Genomic DNA, 23,523 nt, shown 5'->3' with positions numbered 1-23,523 from the left:
CAACCATCTATAATGAGACATCGTGCCCTCTTCTGGTGCGCAGATATACATGGAAGCAGAATGTTGTATACATAATAAATAAATCTTTAAAAAAAAAAACTTTAGACTCACAAGGATAGGATAGATGATAGAATAATTTTTAAAAATTTGCTCAATGTTAAGGGACTAAATATTGTTAACTATAGTTTTTTGCTAGATAACTGTTTTGCTATCTGTAATTTTACCATGAAAGTTAAAACCTTTCTTTTTATTTAGACAAAAAAGGAGATGATGGGGAATGTTCTTCTGTATATATGTCTCTCTTATTGGTTGATGAATAAACACTGATTGGATAGTAGAGGCAAAAAGATAGGTGAAACTAGGAGACGAGGAGAATACTGGGGAGAGGAAGGCAGAGGGAGGCCGCCAAGAGATGCCATGTAGAGACCAGGAATATGGGATGCACCAGGCATTCTCTGGTAAGATAAGGCCATATAGAAATACATAAATTAGGTCGTCACTGCTCAGAGTCATCTGACACCATCGATCTGTGCGCCAGATCCAAGTTCGGCGGCAGGATCAGACACGCCAAGGCCCGGGGGCAGTTCTACCTCCATCCTCCGGCCCAGCAAGACCCAACACACCCAAGCACTGTACTCACTCATATGTGGATTTTAGACATAGAGTAAAGGATTATCAGCCTACAATCCACACTGCCAGAGAAACTAGTAAACAAGGAGGACCCTAAAAGAGACAAACTTTGTCCTCTGGAGAAGGGGAAAGGGTCACCATCCCCTGAGCAAATTGAGAGCATGGGAAGAGGAGGGAGGGAGCTACGAGAATGAGAAGGGAAGAAGAGGAAGGATGCAGAGGTCATGAGGGAGCAGAAAGATTGAGTCAGGTATAGATTAGAAGAAAGGATATGTGATTGGTAGGGTTTTAGTTGTGGGGGTGGTAGGGGAGCAGGGGAAAGAGAAGGGAACTGGGATTGTCCTGTAATTCAATATTGTTTGTAATTCAAATAAAAAAATTTAACTTAAAAAAAAAAGAAATGCCTATAGGTTTAGGTTTTTGCAAGAATAGTAGAGATAACCACAGCTGCTATAAATTCATGAGTTCAAGACCATGTAAGATCCATAGATAATGGTGTACAACCCTCCTTCCCCATCCTTTGTTTCTTCTTCCCTAAGTAGCAGTGAGGACGGCAAACTCCATTTGTTTATTTGGTAATTTTTATATTCTACTTGAAAGGCCATTTTTCGTTGGATTTTCTTCCTTTTTATTGTAGAATCCCTTTACTGTACCTTGGTAACAATCTCCTGTGATTCATCTGTATGCATTGAAATACTTACTCTCATTTGTACTTTCCTGTATATTTTCTGCCAAACAGAACTTAGTTTTACTGTCATCAGGTATATCAAACATCCTGTTAGAAGTTGTGCCATTTATATTTTCTACTGTGCTTGTCTGATTTTGTTGCTTTTTAAAACAAACTTTATAACATGTTTTTTTTTTAAAAAAAGAAATACATAGATTAGTAGTTATATGTTAATAATTAAGAGAGGGCTAGGCAGTAAGAAACCCTAGCCATCGGTCAACAATTTAATAATTAATAGTGTTTGTGTGTTTATTTGGGGCTAAACAGCTGCAGAACCAGGTGGGACAGAAACCTCCATCTTCAAATATCACAGATTGTCTTGGGCTCAAGACAGAATTCCTTAGTTCTCTAACCATAACCATCCATGATTTAAAATCTGTGACTCATGCTGGAGACATGGCTCAGTGGTTAAGAGCACTGACTGCTCTTTCAGAAGACCTGGGTTCAATTCGAAGCACCCACATCACAGCTCACAATTGTCTACAACTCCAGTTCCAGGGAACCTGACACACAAGGCAAAACTCCAATGCACATAAATTTTTTTAAAAAAATTAAAAAAACAAAAACTGTGACTCTTTTAAAGAAACTGGTTTTCTTTAAACCACGGTTTCTCAGACTGAGCACTATTGACAGTTTGGGTCAGATAGCTGTTGTGGGAGGGAGGAGGAAACAGTATTACTCAGTAGGACCCTGGCTCTCTAACCACTATACCTGATTACAAGCACTTCCCTCCATGATGATAACTAAAAATGTCACCAAATACTTCTAAATATCTCAGAGAGAAAACCACCCTTTAAACTCTACTATAGAGTTAAAAACCACAATCTTCCCATAATCCTTATAATCTTTATAATCTCCTAAAATATACCACCATCAGTCCACCAAAGATTTGCTTTTAGCCAGCGATTTAGGTGACCACAGATGAAAACTTTAACATTTACCACTAAGAGCCATAGACTAATTACCAGTGACCCTTCCATCTGTAGCCCATGAATCAGTTTTGGTTATAGCCAGTTAAGAGTGTGAATGCTGAGGCAAACTCCAGGATAGGCAACCTAAGCAAAAATGGACTTACTACAAGAATCTCACATGCTCACAAATTCATTAGAAAAGAGAAGAAGCAGGCTCTAGAGTGACTAACTTCTGAGTTAGTCACTAACTCTTAGCCACAGAATCACTCTTCTCTGCCAAAATCACAAAAACTACCACTGTCAATGCTGGAACCTGCCAAGAGGGAAATTGATGTGAACGTTGACTAAACACTGACACTATCAGGACAGCACCACACAAACTACTCACACCCATTCCATTGTTTTCAAAGCCATACTAGCCATGTCATCTGGCCTTCCTGAATCAGCAGCAATTATAAATACCTTATAATTTTGAACTACAGCATTCTCTCACAATGGATCCTTACCATTTCTTGTATAGATCATAAGTATATTGCCTTCCTCTTTGCTCTCCTGGACTTCACCATATACCTTTCCAAATTATTTTCCCCAGACACCACTATAATTTGTAATCCATGCTATGCCAGTTGCCTAATTTCTCATTATATTCAAGATAGGTAGGCTTCCTAATAATGTGAACCTAATTATCTTCTATGCTTAGAAGCTCTACATTCAAAATCCTGTTTATAGCTCCCCCAAACTGTCATTCATTCATCTTTGAATATACTGTCCCTTTTACAAACTCTCTTCTTTACTTATACCCTAGTTTCCTAACACCAAGTTAACTCTTAGAGATTTTACGAGTCAATTCAAGTGTCAACTTCTTTTAGAAATGTTTTCTGACACCTATGCCCTAAGTTTAAGGTTGTAACTTTCTTATGCTGCAATAATACCTCAAAATCTGTAAGACAGGGAAAATTCAGTTATCTCCCATAAAACCTAAAAAGCTCTAAAACATGGAGATGTGGGAGGAATGGGGGGAAGAAGATAACAAAATGTCTATTCCTTCTTTAACATTACTGCATTTCAACTGTTAAAGACTATAACTTATGATTTTCCTATCTTTATATCATTTCCTCTAGTAGAACTGAGTGATATTCTAGCATAGATTGTACTATCCCTTAATACATAGTGTATAACTAGAGATAACAGTTTAAGAACTGTAGAAGAAAAATTAGATCAGAATAAGAACATTTAAAGAGATTAAAAAGTAGAAAAGCCAGGTGTAGTGGTGTACACCTCTAATCTCAGTATTTGGTAGGCAGAGGCAAGGGGATCTCTAAGTTCGAGTCCAACCTGGTCTACAAAGCAAGTTCTGGGATAGCCAAAGCTACACAGAGGAACCCTGCCTTAAATAAATAAATAAATAAATAAATAAATAAATAAATAAATAAATAAGGTAGAAAGGAGTACCAGATAGATGCATTATCACTCAGAAGCCTAAGGCAGGAGAATAAAAGTTTGTTTTAAATAAAAAATAAAATAACATAAAATCCTCATTATGAAACCAAAGCAAATAAAAAGCAGCTTAGTAGACATACAGTATTTATTAAATTTTTTAGAGTATAAAATCTAACAAGATATAATTCAGACATCAATTATGTTTCCTTCCTTCCAATTACTTAATGACCAATCCCAGCTGTGTGGTTATGTGGCAGGGAGGGGTGCCTACATGTGAATATACAAATGTGTTTTCATGGACCCACATTCAGAGACCAGAGGAGAACAATGGGTCTCTTCTAGCACTCTCCCCCTCAATGGCCTTAGACAGGGTCTCTTGCTGAACCTGCCTCTCAATTCTTTTGGCTAATCTGGCTAGTCAGAGAGCTCCCAGGATCCCCCATCTCCACCCCCAGTGCTGTGCTGAAGATTCAAACTCAGGTCTTCATGTTTGCATACCTTTAAGACAAGATCTCACCTATAGCTCAGTCTGTCCTCAAATCTATAATCCTTCCATTTCAGCTTCCCTGAGTGCTGCAATATTTGGCAAGTCCTAACATTTCTATTTCCTAACTATATCTTTTTTTTCATTTTGAACTTCATTACTTTTTTTATTACTTCATTTTTTACATTCCAATCCCAGATCCCCTTCCCTCCTTTCATTCTTCCACTCCCCTCCACTCCCCTCTCCTCCCATCTGCTCCTTGGAGAGGGTAAGGCCTCCCATAGGAAGTCTACTAAGTCTGTCCCATCATCTAGTTGAGGCAGCACCAAGGCACCTTTCCACCCCCTCACCCCTGTGTCTAGGCTGAGCAAGGTATCTCTCCATATAGCATGGGCTCCACTAAGTCAGTTTGTGCATTAGTGTTAGATCTTGGACCCACTGCCAGTGGCCTCATATATTGTCCCAGTTACACCATTGTCACCTATATTAAGGGAGTCTAGTTCGGTCTTATGCAGGTTCCCCATTTGTTAGACCTAAGTCAGTGACCTCTCACTAGCTCAGGTCAGCTGATTCTATGGGGTTTCCCCATCATGGTCTTGACTCCTTTGTTCATAGTTTTGGTTCTCCTTCACTTGGATTGTACTCCAGAAGTTTGGCCCATTGGTTAGTTGTGGATTTCTGTATCTGCTTCCATCTGTTTATGGAAGAGGGTTCAAGCTTCTCTGGGGTTATGGATTGTAGGCTGGGTATCTTTTGCTTTATGTCTGGTATCCACTTATGAGTAAGTACATACTATATTTGTCTTTCTGGTTTTGGGTTACCTCACTCGGGATTTTTTTTATTATTATTATTTCTAGTTCTGTCCATTTCCCTGCGAATTTTAGGATATCATTGTTTCTTACCACTGAGTAGTGCTCCATTGTGTAAATATACCACATTTTCTTTATCCATTCTTCGGTTGAGGGACATCTAGGTCGTTTCCAAGATCTGGCTATTACAAATAATGTTGCTATGAACACAGTTAAGCAAATGTCCGTGTGGTGTGAATGTGCCTCCTTTGGATATATGCCCAACAGTGGTACTGGAGGATCCTTGAGATAGGCTGATTCCTAATTTTCTGAGAAATCTTCATATTGATTTCCACAGTGGCTGTACGAGTTTTCACTCCCACCAGCAATGGAGGAGTGTTCCCTTTTCTCCACATCCTCTCCAACGTAAGCTGTCATTGTGTTTTTGATCTTAGCCATTCTGATCGACGTAAGGATGGAATCTCAGAATGATTTTGATTTGCATTTCTTTGATAACTAAGGATGTTGAGCATTTCCTTAACTATCTTTCTGCCATTTGAGATTGTTCTGTTGAAAATCCTGTTTAGACCTGTACCCCATTTTTTAATTGGATTATTTGGTAGTTTGATTTCTAGTTTCTTGAGTTCTTTGTATAATTTGGAGATCAGCCCTCTGTCTGATGTGGTGTTGGTGAAGATCTTTTCCCATTTTGTAGGGAGCTGTTTTGTCTTACTGACTGTGTCCTTTGCTTTATAGAAGCTTCTCAGTTTCAGGAGGTCCTATTTATTAATTGTTGCTCTCAGAGTCTGTGCTACTGGTGTTCTATTTAGGAAGTGGTCTCCTGTGCCTATGTGTTCAAATGTATTTCCCACTTTCTCTTCTATGAGGTTCAGTATGGATGGATTTATATTGAAGTCTTTGATCTATTTGAACTTGAGTTTTGTGCATGGCTACAGATATGGATCTATTTGCATTCTTCCACATTCCTAACTATATCTTAAGTCTATTCACTTCTTTCAGTCTCTATCTTCCACACTAGATCAGGTCTCCAACATTTCTTACCTGATTACTAACTAGTCTTCCTTTTTCTCATCCAGTACTTTTAGAACAAACTGAATCATAACGTTATCACTTCTTTTTTACTTTTTATCTTTTATTTATATGTATAGGCCTATGCCTGTATATGCACACTGAGGCCAGAGAGGGTATGAGATACTCTGGAGCTGAAATTATGGGCAGTTATGAGCCAGGTATATATCTTCTGCAAGAGCAGCAAGTGCTCTTAATCATTGAGCTATCTCTCCAATCACCCCCAAACTCTCATTTCTTCGCTTCATATTGCATTTTGAGTAAAATCCAAATTCCCTTACTAGTCTAGCAATATCAGTGTAATCTGGCCCTCATTTGTTCCACTGGAACATGCTATTCTGTTTATTCATGTGGCTGGTCCCTTTTCAGTACTCACATATCTGTACTTACTTTTTTAGAGTGTCTGGCCTGAAGACTTTTTCAGGGATAGGTCTCTCTATTACCAATTATAGCATGTGTCATAAACTGCAATCTTGGTGTTCCTGCTCTGTGTTGCTTTGAGTTTGCCATTTGGTACGCTATAGTAAGACAGCTCTGTGAGAACAGGACCATATTGGCATGGTTTACTAGGATGTCTAAGAGCCAATATAACAAGAATAATGGTGCTAAACAAAATTTTTATTTTTTAAGTGAAACCCCAAAGTGGGTTTTTCCAACATCTCAAATTGTATTCCATTTAAAATAGTTCATGTGACTTAGTTTACCATCTTGGGGGAAGAAAGATATGAAAAAAATTGATTTGACAAATAAATACCTAGAGAAAATTTTTATTAAAAATAGAGGAAATAAAAATATTTCCTTATGCAAATCTATGTTACTCAGGATGAAAATGGTGTTAGTCAGAAAAGAATAAAAATTTTAAACTTGAATAAAAAAAAACAATCATTAGTAACCTTCCAAATAAACCAAATCAGGAACATATTTTAAGGCAAATCAATCCACAAATATTATCAAGACTAGGAATACAGCTCAGTGCAGAGTACTTGCTTAGCACATAGAATGAATGTCCTACATTTAACCCCTAGCACATTGGTTTAAAAAAATGGAGAGATATTATCAACAAACTTTAAATTGATAAAATAAAAAACATCTCCACTTCATAAAAACACCCAAATGGAACAACATGAAATTATGCCATATAAATTGTTTATTAATAGATATCACATTTTGAAAATCCAATTTCCTACCAAAAAGAAGTTAAGTGGTATAAATTTGTTCTTGAGAAAGCAGTAAACATCTAGATCCAAAATAAAAGTACTCTCTGTTCCTAAAGATTAGTCACAGAAGCTGTATTTGTGCTACTATAAATAGAAATTTATTTCCTAATAAGTATTCTGTTCTTATTTCTTTTATTATCTTTATGGGAGTTCGAGATAACAATGACTTTATTGTTGGGACAGAGAGAAAGAAAGGAGTGGGGAGATGCTGGGGTTTTGCTTTCAGTTGTCTAATTATATAATAAACACTCTTCAGAGGATGGAAAGATGGCTCAGCATTTGAAAGTGCTTGCTGCTCTTGAAGAGAACCCGAGTTTGGTTCCCAATACTTTTGGGGGCTGGGGACTACAACCAACTGTAACTCCTGCTCCCAGGGATCAAATGCCCTTTTCTGGCCTCTGTAGATACCAACATATATGTGGTACACAGAAATATACACACAAACACATAAAGAGCTAAAAAAAAGTTTTCTTCAGTTCATCCATCTTATCATGAAAGTGTTTACACTGTGTGCAGATGACTTCTATCATCCCAAGGGAAATTATTTTACTACTTGCAGAAATATTTCATCATTCTGGACTGAAATAGTTATAGGAAATTAAAATATGATACCACTTATTAAGTTGGCAAATATCAAACTAAATAATGCCAACAGCTAACTGGGATTTTAACAACAATAACAGTGGCTGGGGCATAGCTCGGTGGCAGAGCATTTGCTTTGCATAGCTTATGAAACACCTTGGAATCAAACTCCAGGACCACATATTGCAGCAGCAATAAAACACTCACATATCCTGTTACTACAACCTTATTGCAAAAGTTAAAGGAGTCAATTAGTAACATGTTTCAAAATCTTTCAAATATCCATGCCTTTCAAGCTAAGACTCTCAGGGCTGAAGAGAAACATGAGTCACTAAGAGCAATGGATGCTCTTGTGAGGGACCCGGGTTTGATTCTCTGCACTCAGATGACATTTCACAACCATCTGTAACTCCAGCTCCAATCTTATAGAGGCTGGGAAACATTTCTTTTATTTAATTACAGTCAAATCTCCTTGATATCACTAAATCTTGTTACTACTATAATATTAGTACATCCTTCAAGAAGTCATCTCCTTTGTGCTTGGTTTCCTCCGACAGACAGTGATTAATTTTTTTAATTTGTGCCTTTATTCATATTCTCTTCAGCCCCAGAGTGACCAAGAGAAGGAAATTGCCATCTAGGAAGCCCCAGTTGTACAGGATCAGGAGTATTAGCAATGGTATAGAATACTGAAAACATAAATGGTCTATGCAATTCCATTTTAATTTTTTTATGTATTTCTGTTGGGTGTGGGTATGTATATACCTGCCTGTGTTTATGTGCACTGAGGAGTCCACAGAGGCCAGAAGAGGGCATCATATCCCCTGCAACAGTAGTTACGGGTGATTATTATAAGCTACCATATGGGCGCTAGGTACTGAACCTGGGTCCTATGCAAGAACAGTAAATGCTCTTAGCTGCAGTGGCATCCTTTAAGCAAATATTTTCACCCAAGAACTACCTATGACGATGTACTTTACAACTTATTTTCATCTTTCAACTTGTCCTATCACGTTACTTCTTTCTTTTAACTCTTAAAATTTTGCTTACAAAATAGTAACCTTACATTTTTTTATCAATTCCATTTTGATCAGTTTGACAAATCTATTTACCTTTTAAGTATTATGTTATAACTACTGTTTAAGAGCTATTCTGACCCTGCTCTTGAGTAATCCATCTCTCACAATCTTATCCTAGCAACTGTAACCATAAAGTATCTATTTAATTCACATTTTCTTAACCCTAAGTATTTCTCTAGCCAAAATAAATTACATGGGCTAAAGAGATGGCTCAGTGATTAAGATGAAGACCAGAGTTTGGATCCCAGCGTACGTGTCAGGTGGGTCACAATCACCAGACCCAGGGAATCTGACACTATCTTCTGGCCTCCATGAGCACTCACTTACACATATATGGCATACATTCTCACACACACACACACACACACCACACACACACACACACACACACACACACACACACACACAATCTTTTAAATGAATAAACATGCAAAAGTATGTACTTTAAAAAAATAATAATCAGTATATCAGCCAACAAAATGAATCACTTAGATTTCTTTTCAAAGAAGAGTTTGGGACTAGCTACAGGGAAGGAAAATTAGTATTTAGCTTCAGCTTTCTGGCCAAAGTCAAAATCTTTCCAATCATCTCCCAACTAATGAACAAAGAACAGCTTCAGTACACTGCGGTGGTGATCTCTTCCTAAAGATTCCACAGTCTTTTTCAGAACATCATATTGAATTACCCAAGACTGACAGGACACATGGTGCTGAGGAAACTTGCCCAACCCTGCTGTATTCATAACAAATCCACATTCCTAACTCACCTCAGTGTTTTATTCTCCAAGGACCAATAAACCTGACATCCATTTACCATTATTTGTAAAGATCTAGATGTAAAATAATTCTAATACTTCTATATAAATGTCTGTTTTTCCAATTCACATGCTGTCTTGGATTCTTCCTTAGGACTCATGAGAAGAAATTTAGCAAATACCAATATGATGGCATGTTTAAAAAACAGAAAAATAAAATGTTTACTATTCTGAGATCTTCATTGAGGTAACAATTTTGCTTTTCATTTTGATCCTGTAAACACAACACTCTGAAAGCAAACAAAATTTCCCCCAGTACATTTCATTAAATCAATGTTCTAATGTTCCCATCACAATAAAGGAAGGAAGGAAGGAAGGAAGGAAGGAAGGAAGGAAGGAAGGAAGGATTCCTGAGTTGACAGATATGCTAATTATCCTGATTCAATCATTACACAATGTATATAAGATATAGGTTATCAAAACATATTGATCTAGGCACACCTTTAATCCTAGCACTTGGGAAGCAGAGGCAGAGCTCTGAGTACAAGGCCAACCTGGTGTATAGAGGAGTTCCAGGACAGCCAGGAATACACAGAGAAACCCTGTTTCAAAAAACCAAACCAAACCAACAAATAAAAACCATCATATTGTATCCCATGATTATGTACAGTTACTTTGTATTCATTTTCAAAATTCTTGGAAACCAAAGTCCCCAATTTAAAAATGATCTTTCTTTATATTTAACTCAAATGTTACCTGAAGGGAATCATCCTGTCCTTACAATGAAAAGGATGTGCTTACCCAAAATAGAAGGAACTACCCTGTTATATTGGCTGGAAAAAAGTAAAATGTGTGGCTACAGGTCAGTAAAAGAAAAAATGATGGGATAATATCTTTTAAATGTCTCAGCCTAGAACAAAAACATAATTTTCTCTTAACTTCATTGGCTAAAATTTGTCATGGGGAAGCTCTCCAGAGGTCAAAAGAGTCTCGTGTGTGAAAGGAGACACAGGTCTGACTGATCTGGTAGTCTTGCCCATGATTACTTTCCTTACACAGATTAAAATAAATATTGATCAGCTTATTTGCTCTTTGCAAACATTTGTGAACATCAGATTTTACTGTTTTTCTTTTTTCTTTTTGGTATTTCGAAGCAGGGTTTCTCTGTGTAGCTTTGGAGCCTCTCCTGGAACTCACTCTATAGACCAGGCTAGCCTGGAACTCACAGAGATCTGCCTGCCTCTGCCTCCCAAGACAAGGATTAAAAGTGTGTACCACTATGCCCAGCAATATTATGTCTTACCCAAGCTCTAGAAATTTTAATTCTAGAAATACCCAATTCATACTAAATTTATTCCATATACCCAAATAGTTATTTACTTATAAGAATAATTTATAATTAGTTCTAAAGATTTATTTTACTTTTAACTATATGTATTGTGCCTGGTATGTGGTTATGTGCACTTGTGAGTATAAGTGCCCACTGAGGCAAGAAGTTAGCATCAGATCCCCTGGAGCTGGAATTAGAGGCATTATTTTTAAAATTATCTATGTCACCCTACTTGACAGCAAAGAAATTAGTTCAATTTTAGAAACTTTATAAAATGTTAAAACCCACTAATATGCCCCTACTACCCATCATGTGCTAATAAAACTAATCTACATTATTGTTGTTTCAATAATATTAAATTACTGTGTAACTTTGACAAGAAATTTTCTAAATACTAATGCAAACTTTGGTATAGGAAAAAAAATAGCCAATATTTGGGGACTACCACATATAAAGTAGTGGTAATGTATTATTTATGATTAATAAAGATTGTCTGAAGTATCAGAATGAAGAGCTAGGCAGTGGTGGCACACATCTTTAATCCCAGGACTCTGGAGACAGGCAGATAGATCTCTCTGAGTTCAAGGCCACCCTGGCCTATACAAGAGTGAACAGAGCCAGGCCTTTGATCCCAGCACTTGAGATCACATGCCTTTAATCCGAGAACTAGGGAGGTGGAGACAGGAGGATATGGTTGAGCGGAGAAAGGAATATAAAGAGGAGGAGACAGGAATTCAGAGATTTTTGCCTCTGAGGATTTGTGGAGACAGGATTGCCATTTCAGCTTGGTAGAGGTAAGATCTACTAGCTTGGCTGCTTTGCTTGAAGCTTGAACCCCAATATCAGTCTCTGGGTCTTTATTATTTGTGCCACATAAAGCAACAATTCAGTAATAAAATGGCAATCAAGTCTTACAAATTACCAACACAATTAACCATAAGAGAAATCTAGAAATTAAAAAGCACAATGAGATACTAGTACTAATTCCAGAAATGCTAAAGACTATCAACCACATACTGATGAGATTATAGAGTTATAACCATATATAATCTATATAGATTATAGTTACAACTCTCATAAACTGTAGGAAATGGTACAATTACTTTGGGAAAGATATTGCCATTTCTTATCAAATGAAAACTACAGCAACAGCCTAAGACCAGAAATACATCTGACAGGATTTACTCAGGAGAAATTGAAAACATTTTTTTCATAATAAGAATATTAGTAGCAGGGTTTTAAAATTCACTGTACCCAAATACTAGAAGCAGTTCAGTTGTCTGTCAATAGAATGGATAAGCAAACTGGTTTATTCACACAACAGAATAATACAAAAGAAAGCGAGATGGTATTCTACTGAAACAAATGGGCATATCTAAAAATTGTGTTGAGTAAAAGAAACCTTGGAAAAAAGAAGTATATGCCATGTGATTCCTTTGATGTTGTGTTCTAAGATGGACAAAGTCACAATGTGGTACAAAAAAATCAGAACCTTGACTGCCTCTGGGAAGACAGGAACATGAAATGAATGGGAAGACCATCCAGGATCATTCCAGGGAGTGGTGACAGTCTTGATGAGGTTGAGTTACAGGATCCTTTACTGCTATCACAGTACTAGCTATAGAATCTTGAATACGTTACTTAACAATTTCAAGTCTCATTATCTTCACCTATGTAGTAGTTGTGGGAAATTAATTAAATTAGACTAGTCTAGTACACAGTATTGGGTAATATACACTTCTAGTTGGGATTATGCATTCTAATTGGAACTAATACATTTTTATTTAAAAAGACTATTGGCTAAAAAGAACAAAAATTATTATTCTGTAATCCAATTCATACTGTAACAACTTGACCAAATGCTATACATCTTCACATTTTCCTGTTTTCTATAGCCAAATTCCTCAGACATGCTAACTGAACAGAAGACAGCATACAGAGAACAGTTTTTTGTTTTGTTTTTGACAATACCTAACTTGTAGTTTCAAAATTTTTCTGCTTTTCACTATTCTAAATGAATTTTGTTGTTTCTTCTTGTTTCAAAGGAGAAAAATTTACTACCTTTAATTTCTCAATGGATTTGTGTTTACTTGAGCTAAAATTATTTGGTAGACTATCTGTCTTAAAATTAAAACAAGTCACATTCTTTTCAAATTCAAGAGCAGACCATGTGGGACAATTATATAAAGCATCCATAAAATTCACTCCAGTCCTAACAGCTACTTTCCACTGCAAACTAATTTTCCTACTGTTATTTTCTAAGTTTATTCAGACACTTGATTTCTCTCTGAATGTTACTAAGGCTTGGCTTTGGCTGAGAAAATACAAAAGATGCACTTATACCTACAACCAGACATCACTACCTAGAAGCAGATTTTTCTTTTCACTTAAAAAACTGCTCAGAAAAAAACAAACTGCTCCAAAACTATTCATTTATTTAAAATAATTTTATTACAAATTCTTAATTCCATATTTTAAGTGAATATTACAATAGAATATTTGGTAGAAAGAGAAATCCTGTCTTGAAAAAACTTAATAGATAGATAGATAGATAGATAGATAGATAGATAGATAGATAGATGATGAGAAATATTCTTTTGGTTTTCAGAAACAGCTGGAACCAAAGGTATAAATGATATTTCCAAAAGTGTGTCTTGTCTTCCTTCTCATTCTGACTTAGGTCCTATCATTATTCAAACCCTGAAACGTATCAGGGAAAACAGTCCTTGGTAGACTCATCCTAGTATCACTGTCATGCAAGTGCAAAGAAAAAGGCTTTGCTTGCTCCAAAAGAGGAAACCTAAGGATGACTCTCACTGGCTCCATTTAAGGTAGGGGTTAGCAAAATGGGATTGCTGCAAGAAGTCTTTCGATGGGAAGACAAGGAAACATCAACCTCCTCCCAGCCCCTTACAGAGTACCAATAACAAAACAAAGTATTACTTCACCAAAGTTCAACCTGAGGAATAAGTGGATTTATGATCTGATTTACAGAGTATGGGTGACACCGAAGCAGTCAGCAACACCAAAAATCTCACACCACAGCTACACAAATGGAGTCACACCTTCAGTTAACCTCTACACAGTCTCTATGTATACACACACACACACACACACACACACACACACACACACACACACACACACACACACACACCTCAGAAGATCACATGCAATTAGGGTAGAATCACATACTACTACTAGGAGACAGATGCAGAAGTGAACAGCCAGAACTATGGTGATATTTTGTTTATGATCTAACAAAAAAAGCTTCCTGAAGACCAGAGTGCAGAGCTAGCCACACTAGTTAGCCACAGAGGCCAGGCAGTGGTGGCACACACCTGTAATCCCACCAATCGGGAGACAGAGGCAGACAGATCTCTGTGAGTTCAAGGCCACCCTAGGCTATACAAAATTGATCCAGTGTAAGAGAAACAGAGCTCACACAAAGATGATCCTAGCACTTGGGATCACACGATTTTAATCCCAACACTAGGGAAGTGGAGACAGGAGTGATATGGCTGGACAGAGAGGAGGAATATAAGGTGGGAGGAGACAGGAGCAGTCCAGTCTGATCAGCTATCAGTTTGAAGTTGCAGTCTAAGGAGACAGTCTGATAACAGGATCACCCCTTTGATCTGAGTATTTGGAGAGGTAAGAACTCCAGTGGCTGGCTGCTCTGCTTCTCTGATCCTTCAGCTTTCAACCCCCGATAGCTGACTCCAAGTTTTTTGTTTTGTTTTGGTTTTTTTTGTTTTGGTTTTTTGAGACAGGGTTTCTCTATGTAGCTTTGGAGCCTATCCTGGCACTCGCTCTGGAGACCAGGCTGACCTTGAACTCACAGAGATCTGCCTGCCTCTGCCTCCCAAGTGCTGGGATCAAAGGTGTGTGCCACCAACACCCGTCGACTCCAATTAAGACCAATTAGAACTCAAGCTACACAGAACTTCTGAAAGAGTCCAATGACCCACACCCCCCTTTCCTTCTATCTACAATCAGAGAATCTCTCAAGAAGCCTGCTCTTAGGGGTTTTTAAATAGTCACAGCTGCTTTGATAAAAATAGTGTCTGTAGTGCTCAGAGGATAATACAATACAACAAAGACCAACAGTGCCTGAGACCACAGTATACGCTCTCTAAACTAGCAATGTTAGGCATAAACTTTATAGATTTCCATATGAAAACACACATCACTTAACCCAGCAGTTCCACTTTTACAATGAAAGCGTACACTGTAACTGTGCTCCAGACAAGGTTTTAAGCACTTACAAAAATTAACTCACTTATTTTCACAGCAAATCTAGCAGGCATATATCATTAATCACAATTACCTATTTTTGTAGATTCAGAAACAGAACAATTAGCTAACCTAAGGCCAGAAGTATTTAGAGGCAAAACTAGAAATCAAACCCAGACCACATAGATTCACCCCATGCTTTCAACTTCACTAACCCTAAACTTTATAAAGTTTAATAATCAGACACTTAGCTAATAAACCTTAAAACTGTTATAAAATATATTATGTCAAAAGTCTGTATCAAATATGCAGTTAGCACAGATTGTACAAAGGAACAGATACTATGACCTTGTTTTACAAGAAGTAAAGGGACAATATGGGTGGCACATGCCTTTAGTCTCAGCACTTGGGAGGCAGAGGCAGGCGGATCTCTGTGAGTTTGAGGCCAGCCTGATCTACAGAGTGAGTGCCAGGATAGGCTCCAAAGCTACACAGAGAAACCCTGTCTCAAAAACCAAAAAATAAAAAATAAAAATATTCTTAACCAGCATATATGTGTGAATGCACACAAAAATCTCAGGAAAAGGCCGAGTGATGATGGTGCATGTCTTTAATCCCAGCACTAGGGAGGCAGAGACAGGCTGATCTCTGTGAGTTCGAGGCCAGCCTAATCTAACTGAGCAAGTTCCAGGATAGGCTCCAAAGCTACAGAGAAACCCTGTCTCAAAAAACCAAACAAAACAAAAATCTCAGGAAAGATCTTTTAGAATGTCAGCAGGTACAATGTATACTACTTTATCTTCACTGGGATAGCCATGACCATAAAAGAACAACAAAGCAATCACACTAGCAAAACCAAGGTGTGCAATCTCGACTCCTTAGAAGGACAGCAAGACTCCAGCAGAGGCTTACTTATCTACCATTATCAACTATTCATATAATTTATTTGATTCTTTTAACAATGTCTTTAATAGCTTCAAACCTCATGACCACAAGTACAAACCACCCTTGGTAAACAGTGATTTTATCATACTATTTCATTAGAATTATACATTTAACATTGCTTCTAGACCTTTTGGATAAGAGCAAATGTAGGATTCTACATTTAAAATAGTTCCTACAATGAATTTATGCACTATGAAAATAAAAAAATTGTTTTGTTTTGGCCTTTAAATTAAATGTTTTGATAACTATTCTGTTTAATCATTAAAAGCAAAAAAAAAAAAAATTCAGGTCTGTTATTCAAGGGAGTGAAGCAGAAAGGGTATGTCAGCTTTCCAACACCATTACAATTAATCAGCCCATAATCTAGATGCTCCTAGAGTCAAAGCATTGCTTTTTTAAACTGCATCAACTAACTTCAGGCATAGAGAGTAATAAAAGATGGTATCATTATTTGTTCAGATTAAAATCAAAACAAAAGATTTTATCAATTAAAAACAAATGTAAATTTGTAGTTTTATAAAGCTTAATTTTCCTTTAAAAATAGAAACTATGATGCTTGTTTAGCTGAACTATGATCTGTACATGAAAGTTATGAGCATGTTTTCAGAAAACATCAAAGTTTTCTCAACGCTAGGACAATGGTGGCAAACAGGTACAAAAACAAAGATGTTCCATCCCATCCCACTGTGTTTGTGTTAACTTTAGTAGAGCCCAGCTGGCACTGTTAAGAGTAAGGACTTGGGCTAGAGCTATAGCTCAGTGACAGAGCTCTTGCTTGGCAAGCAAAAGGCCCTACCTAGATTCAACTGCAAAAAGTAGGAAATGAAGTATCTCCTCTGGCATACTTCTGACATCAATCATTCAAAAACTAAACTGATCCTTGCCAGAATATGAGGTCCAGAAAAAGGGACCTTAGAGAGACCCGACAATAATGGACATATCTGCAGGTGCCCATATAAGCGCTAGATACTGTCAGACATGTGAAATATGACATTCATCACATGGTAACAGACTATAAAATAAGTAGGATGGCATCCCCTTAAGAGACCACAGCCTGGAAAGGAGTAAGCTATACCTTACAAACTGGGCACCTGATTTAAAAGTACTCTCTGGCTTCATTACCCTTTTGTTTTCAACATTTAGGAAATCTTGTTTCACTGCTCCAGCACTGTCTCAGAAAACAAAGGGAAGATTATTTGGTTCAGGCCATAGAATTAAATGTGTTAGTCTAAGAGATCACCAAAGAAATAGAACTAAAGCCCTGAGGTCAAGCCAACCTCTCCCAAGTAGGGGCTTTCTTACACTGTCAACTTTAGAGGACTGGAGTTTCATGTTATTAGAAGAAACAAAAAGTGACTATACTAGGTGCTTAGAAACAAATTTACTGTGACAAATTCTAAAAAGACAGACAGCGCAAAGCCAACAACTTTTTATAATGTTTGAAGATTTTGCAAGTGTGTACTACTTCAACAAGTCATAAAACAAATTAGCAATGTGTAAAGGAATATACACCAGGAATGTTCAACAGAACCACACAGTTGAGTCAAAGCTAAGTAGAAAAACAGAGTGAGAGTAGCTGAGTGGCACAGCACACCCTTTGTCAGGCCCTGTGTTCACTTCAGCACTTCTTTCTTTCCAAAAGAGAGGAGGGGAGAAGGGAAGGAAAGGAATACAGCTAAGCAAAAATTATAGCCACAGGTGGCTGGAGAGATAGCTCAGAGGTTAAGAACACTGGCTGGCTGTTCTTCCAGAGGTCCTGAGTTCAATTCCCAGCACCCACATGGTGGCTCACAGTCATCTATAATGAGATCTAGTGCCTTCCTCTTGTACACAGACAGAATACTGTATACATAATAAATGAATAAATCTTTAAAAAAATTTACTGCCAGCCGGGCGTTAGTGGCACATGCCTTTAATCCCAGCACTCGGGAGACAGAGGTAGGCGGATCTCTGAGTTTGAAGCCAGCCCCGTCTACAGAGTGGATCTCTACAGAGTGAGATCCAGGACAGGCTCCAAAGCAATACAGAGAAACCCTGTCTCAAAAAAATAAACAAACAAAAAAATTATAGTCACAGGAACACACAAATTTAAGAGCTGAGCAGAAAGAGTCAGTCAAAACAGGTGTACATAGAAGTAAAGTCAAAAAGAGTAACAAGTCATATAATTTGCTAAGACAAGAGGAAAGAAAAAAGGAAACGAGGCACTAGTCTTCAACCAAAGACACTCACCTGTTTTCTAGTAAAGCAGGCCTCCCCCAAGGGTTTACCTCATTAGCACCTGTAACTAAGAAGGAGCCACATGGCTTTCAAAGTCTTTAGCAGCAATTCCTTAGACTTCAACACTAAAGTGTTTTACTCCCTGAAAGCTAAGTGTGGTAGACATGATACCTATCTCTCCAGATTTCTACTTACAGAATACAAAGCAGGAATATTATCTCTTTTTTGTAAATACTGAATATTGGTTTATGTTCTGTGCTTTTCATTCCTGAGATAGAGTGCACACCTTATAAAAGTAAAACCCATTTTACTTACATCACTTTATGCACTATTTTTCTATGGTTTAACAGTTGTCCTGGTTTGTTTCTCAGTTGCTGAGATAAAACAATGACCAAAAGCAATTTAGGAAAGGGTTTATCTGGCTTACAGGTTATAACCCATCACTGAGAAAAGCCAGGGCAGGAACCCAAGGCAGGGACTGAAGCAGAAACTGGAAGGAACATCACTCACTGGCTTGCTCAGTTACCTTTTTTATACAGCCCAGGCCCACCTTCCTAAAGATGGTACAATCCACAATGGACTAGGCCCACCTACATCAAGTAGCAACTAAGAAAATGCCCACACTCACATGCCCACAGGCCAATCTTATGGAAGCAATTCTTCAATTAAGGGATTCCTCTCCCCAGGTTGAGTCAACCTGATAACCAGAGTTAGTCATCATAACAGTCTTTGGCTAAATAAAAAACAGGGCTGATGCTAGGGAGAAGGAGAGAGAAAGAGAGAGAGAGAGTTGACCTACATGGAATCCCTAAAACAAGGAAGAAAAAGAAAGGAAGGGAGGGGAGAAGAGAAGAGAAGAGAAAAGAGAAAAGAGAAGAGAAAAGAGAAGAGAAGAGAAGAGAAAAGAACAGAACAGAACAGAACAGAAGAAAGGGGAGAGGAGAAAGGGAGGAGGGGAAAGAATACAAAAACAAGGTCTCCTAATCTTCCCCAACACCCAGGACTAGGAATTAAATCTGGGGCCACAAGCATGCTAGACAGGTGCTTCACTACTAACCTATAGCGACAGCCATTTTTTGCTGCCATTTTTCTTTGTTGTTGTTGTTTCAAAAGTAAGTTGCCCCATGAGGCCTTGAACTTACTCTAGCTCACAAAAGCCTTGAATTTGCCATCTCCCTGCTTCTGCTGAGCACAAAAAATATTTTTATGAACAAGAAGGCAGAGACTCAGACATAGAAAGCCACGTGAAGAGAAAGGCAAAACATAGAATTATGGTGCCATTAAGTGGGGACCCCCCCCAGGAGCTAGAAGAGATGAATAATCTTCCCCAGAAGCCCTCAGAAGAAGTCACCTCCTGATGCCTAAACTTCAGAACCACCCACCAAAATTATTCAGAATAAACACCTGTTTCAAGCCTGCAAATGCATGATACTTTGTTACAGTAGCCCCAATGGTGGAAAACTGATGTGTAGCTATTATGTTAAGAAACAAGCATTAAACCCACTGTGGCGGTGCATGTCTTTAATCCCAACACTTGGGAGGCAAAGGCAGACAAGGAGAGGAGGGGAGAGGAGGGAAGGGGAGGGGAGGAGAGGGAGGGAGGAGAGGGGAGGGGAGGAGAGGGGAGGGAAGGAGAAAGGAAAGGAAAGGAAAGGAAAGGAAAGGAAAGGAAAGGAAAGGAAAGAAGAAAGGAAAAAGGAAAGGAAAGGAAAGGAAAGGAAAAAGGAAAGGAAAGGAAGGAGAATAAAAAGAAAAATAAGAAGAAAGAGCATTAAGACATTTAAAAAATGAGAAATACTTCTCTTCTATTTCCCTCTTAAAATGCAAGATTTGTAACTACTGGTGGCATATCAGTCTTAGGATAGTGAAAAGCTGGGAATATAAACCAATACCTTTTCAGAACACTTTTGAAACATTATATTCATCATTCCATTTATATCCAACTATCTCATACATAGTCACATGTTTATAGCTATTAAAATTTTCAAGAGAGCTAGAAAGATGGCTCAGTGGTTAAGAGTACTGACTGCTCTTCCAAAGGACATAGGTTCAATTCCCAGAACCCAACATATGTTTCTCCAGCTCCAAGGAGACCTAATGCCCTCTTCTGGCCTCCACAAGCACTGCATATACATGATGCACAGACAAGTAAATGCAGGCAAAGCATCCATACTCATAAAATAAAAAAAAAAAATTAATTTGAAAACAATCTTTCTTGGGGCTGGAGAGATGGCTCAGAGGTTAAGAGCACCGACTGCTTTTCCAGGGGTCCTGAGTTCAATTCCCGCAACCACATGGTGGCTCACAACCACCTGTAATGAGATCTGGTGCCCTCTTCTGGTGTGCAGATATACATGGAAGCAGAATGTTGTATACATAATAAATAAAATCTTTAAAAAAAATCTTTCTCTTCCACACACCATGTAACTAGACAAAAATCAGGGGTGCTATCACCTACAAGGATATTAATATCTATCAGGGAGGGAGAGGTGAATTTATCTCCCAAACTCACCAAACTTTGCTGTTGTTCCTTTTCTCTTCATCCCCGGAGCAATGGTGTTCCCCAAAGTCTGGCCCTTCGTCATTTATTCCTATCTCTGTGCCAGCTTTCTGAAGACATTACACAAATTGCTCCATCTGCTCTAATGACTCCCAAGTCTGTATGCTTAGTCTAAACCTAATAGTCTTAGTCTAGACCTACTCTTTCTTTTCAGAGTTCATTTGAATGGTGTTCCAAAACAACGTCCTGCAGAGCATGATGTGGCTGTTGCTTATTTCACCTGCAATATATTGCTTAATACCTACAAAGCGTTTTGAATACTTTCTCTAATACACTAAGCAGATTGATTAGTTTAATAACAACTAGATAAAGAATTTTTGACAGCAAGTAATTTTTGCCTATACCGAGTATTAAACTTTAGGACCCTGTGCATGCTAGGCAAGAGCTCTATTACAAAACTATATCCTTAGCTAAATGGATTATTTCCAAATGTATTTATCAACAGTAGAACAAAACATAAACATGAAGGCATATAAAGAAAGTTACTCAGTGATCAAATTTACTTCGACAAATCTCAATAAAACTAAAATAATACAATGAGAAAAGTGAAGGTAGTTGGATAAGTAACTAGGTCTTTTAGAGACAAATTCTACTTCCTAATTATTCTACCATCATCCAAATGTAAAGTTGTAAAATGAAGACTTTTTTTTTGGTGTAGGGAGGGATAGTGTATGTGTGTGCATGAGTGTGGAGACAGGTGGTCATGGGTGTCTTTCTCAATCTCTGTCCACCATATTTCTTTACACAGGGTTTCTCACAGAACCTGAAACACACTGATTCAGCTAAACCATCTATCCAGGAAGCACCAGGGATTTCCCTGTCTCTGCTTCCTGTACACTTGGATTACAGATGCTGTGCATAACTGAGCCTGGCTATTTTTATACAGGTGATAGCGATCTGCACTCAGGTCTTCATGAAGCACTGTACCAACTGAGCCAATTCACTATGACTATAAACTATAGTTTTAAATAATGAATTATCAAACTATCATAAAAATTAATGATTTTTAAACTACAATCTTATAAATGATAGCATCAGCATAAAAAGTACAAATCTGGGGGGGAAAAAAGTAAGTGTCCAATAAAAAGAAAGTCAATGAAGCTGACCCTCAGAAATATAATTCTATCATTGAAACTTATGCTCTTCTGAGATTGTATATACTAAGAACTTCCTTATGTCATCAGTGTTAAAAAAAATAAAGAGGGCTGGAGAGAAGGCTCAGAGGTTAAAAGCACTGGCTGTTCTTCTAGAGGTCCTGAGTTCAATTCCTAGCAACCACATGGTGGTTCACAACCATCTATAATGAGATCTGGTGCCCTCTTTTGGCATGCAGGCATACATGCAAGCAGAGCACTATGCATAATAAATAAATCTTTAAAAAGAAAGAAAAAGAAAGTAAAGGAAGCTAGGTGGTGGTGGCAGCATCGGCACACACCTTTTAACCCCAGCACTCTGGAGAGAGAGGCAGGTGGACCTCTGTGAATTCGAGGTTACCTGGTCTACAAGTAAGTTCCAGGACAGTCAGGGCTGTTACAGAGAAACTCTATCTCAAAAAAAAAAAAAAAAAAAAAAAAAAAAAGGAGGAGGAGGAGGGGAAGAAGAAGAAAGAAGATTAAAGATACTAAAGACACATTTTATCTTATTGATGGTTTATGGACTTATGTTGACAGAGTTATAGATTTACCAACAGTTAAAATAATAACAGACACCCTGGACCCCTTTACTTCATTTCCCACAACAGACAGCTACATCCTTACAATACAGAATCATCATTAGGATACTGATATTATATAACAAGTCACCATTCTTACTCAGATTTCCCCATTTTACCATTTTACAAGAGATAGAGAGAAAGAATGCCTTTAATACCAGTACTTAGGAGGCAGAAACAAGTGAGTTTCTATGAGTTTGAGGTCAGTGTCATTTACATAGATAGCTCCAGTACATCCAGGGCTACATAGTAAGAAAGAAAAAAAAAATGTAACTAGGGTCAGCAAGGTGGCTCAGCAGATAAAGGCACTTTTGGCCAAGTCTAATAATTTAATTCAATCCCAGGAACCCACATGCTAAAAAGAGAAAATCAACTCCAGAAAGTTGTCTCTGATCTACACACACACACACACACACACACACACACACACACACACACACACACACACACACACGGGAAAAATATTTTAATTAAAAATATCTCAACTGCCAGGCCTTGGTGGCGCACACCTTTAATCCCAGCACTCTGGAGGCAGAGGCAGGCAGATCTCTGTGAGTTCAAGGCCAGCCTGGTCTCCAAAGCGAGTGCCAGGATAGGCTCCAAAGCTACACAGGGAAACCCTGTCTGAAAAAAAAATCTCAACTGAAATTATTAATGGCAAAGACACTTTAAAAACAGCAATGGTTGGGTGGTGGTGGCTCACGCCTTTAATCCCAGCACTTGTGAGTTTGAGACCAGTCGGATCTACATAGTTCCAGGACAGCCAAGGCTACACACACACAAACTCTGTCTTGAAAAACAAAAACACACCCAAAAAAACCAA

At 37.9% G+C, this 23,523-nt stretch overlaps 1 protein-coding gene across 2 annotated transcripts in view; it reads right to left on the bottom strand.

Moving 5' to 3' along the window:
• Sbf2 (SET binding factor 2) overlaps positions 1-23,523 on the bottom strand; it is a 342,185-nt gene that overhangs the window by 311,883 nt on the left and 6,779 nt on the right. The window lies entirely within an intron of this gene.

This window comes from Cricetulus griseus, chromosome 3 (genome assembly GCF_003668045.3).
Source record: "Cricetulus griseus strain 17A/GY chromosome 3, alternate assembly CriGri-PICRH-1.0, whole genome shotgun sequence".
In the NCBI taxonomy this organism is placed as follows: domain Eukaryota; kingdom Metazoa; phylum Chordata; class Mammalia; order Rodentia; family Cricetidae; genus Cricetulus; species Cricetulus griseus.
Note: the sequence above shows the minus strand (reverse complement) of the source record. Positions and strands in the feature narration are given on the sequence as shown.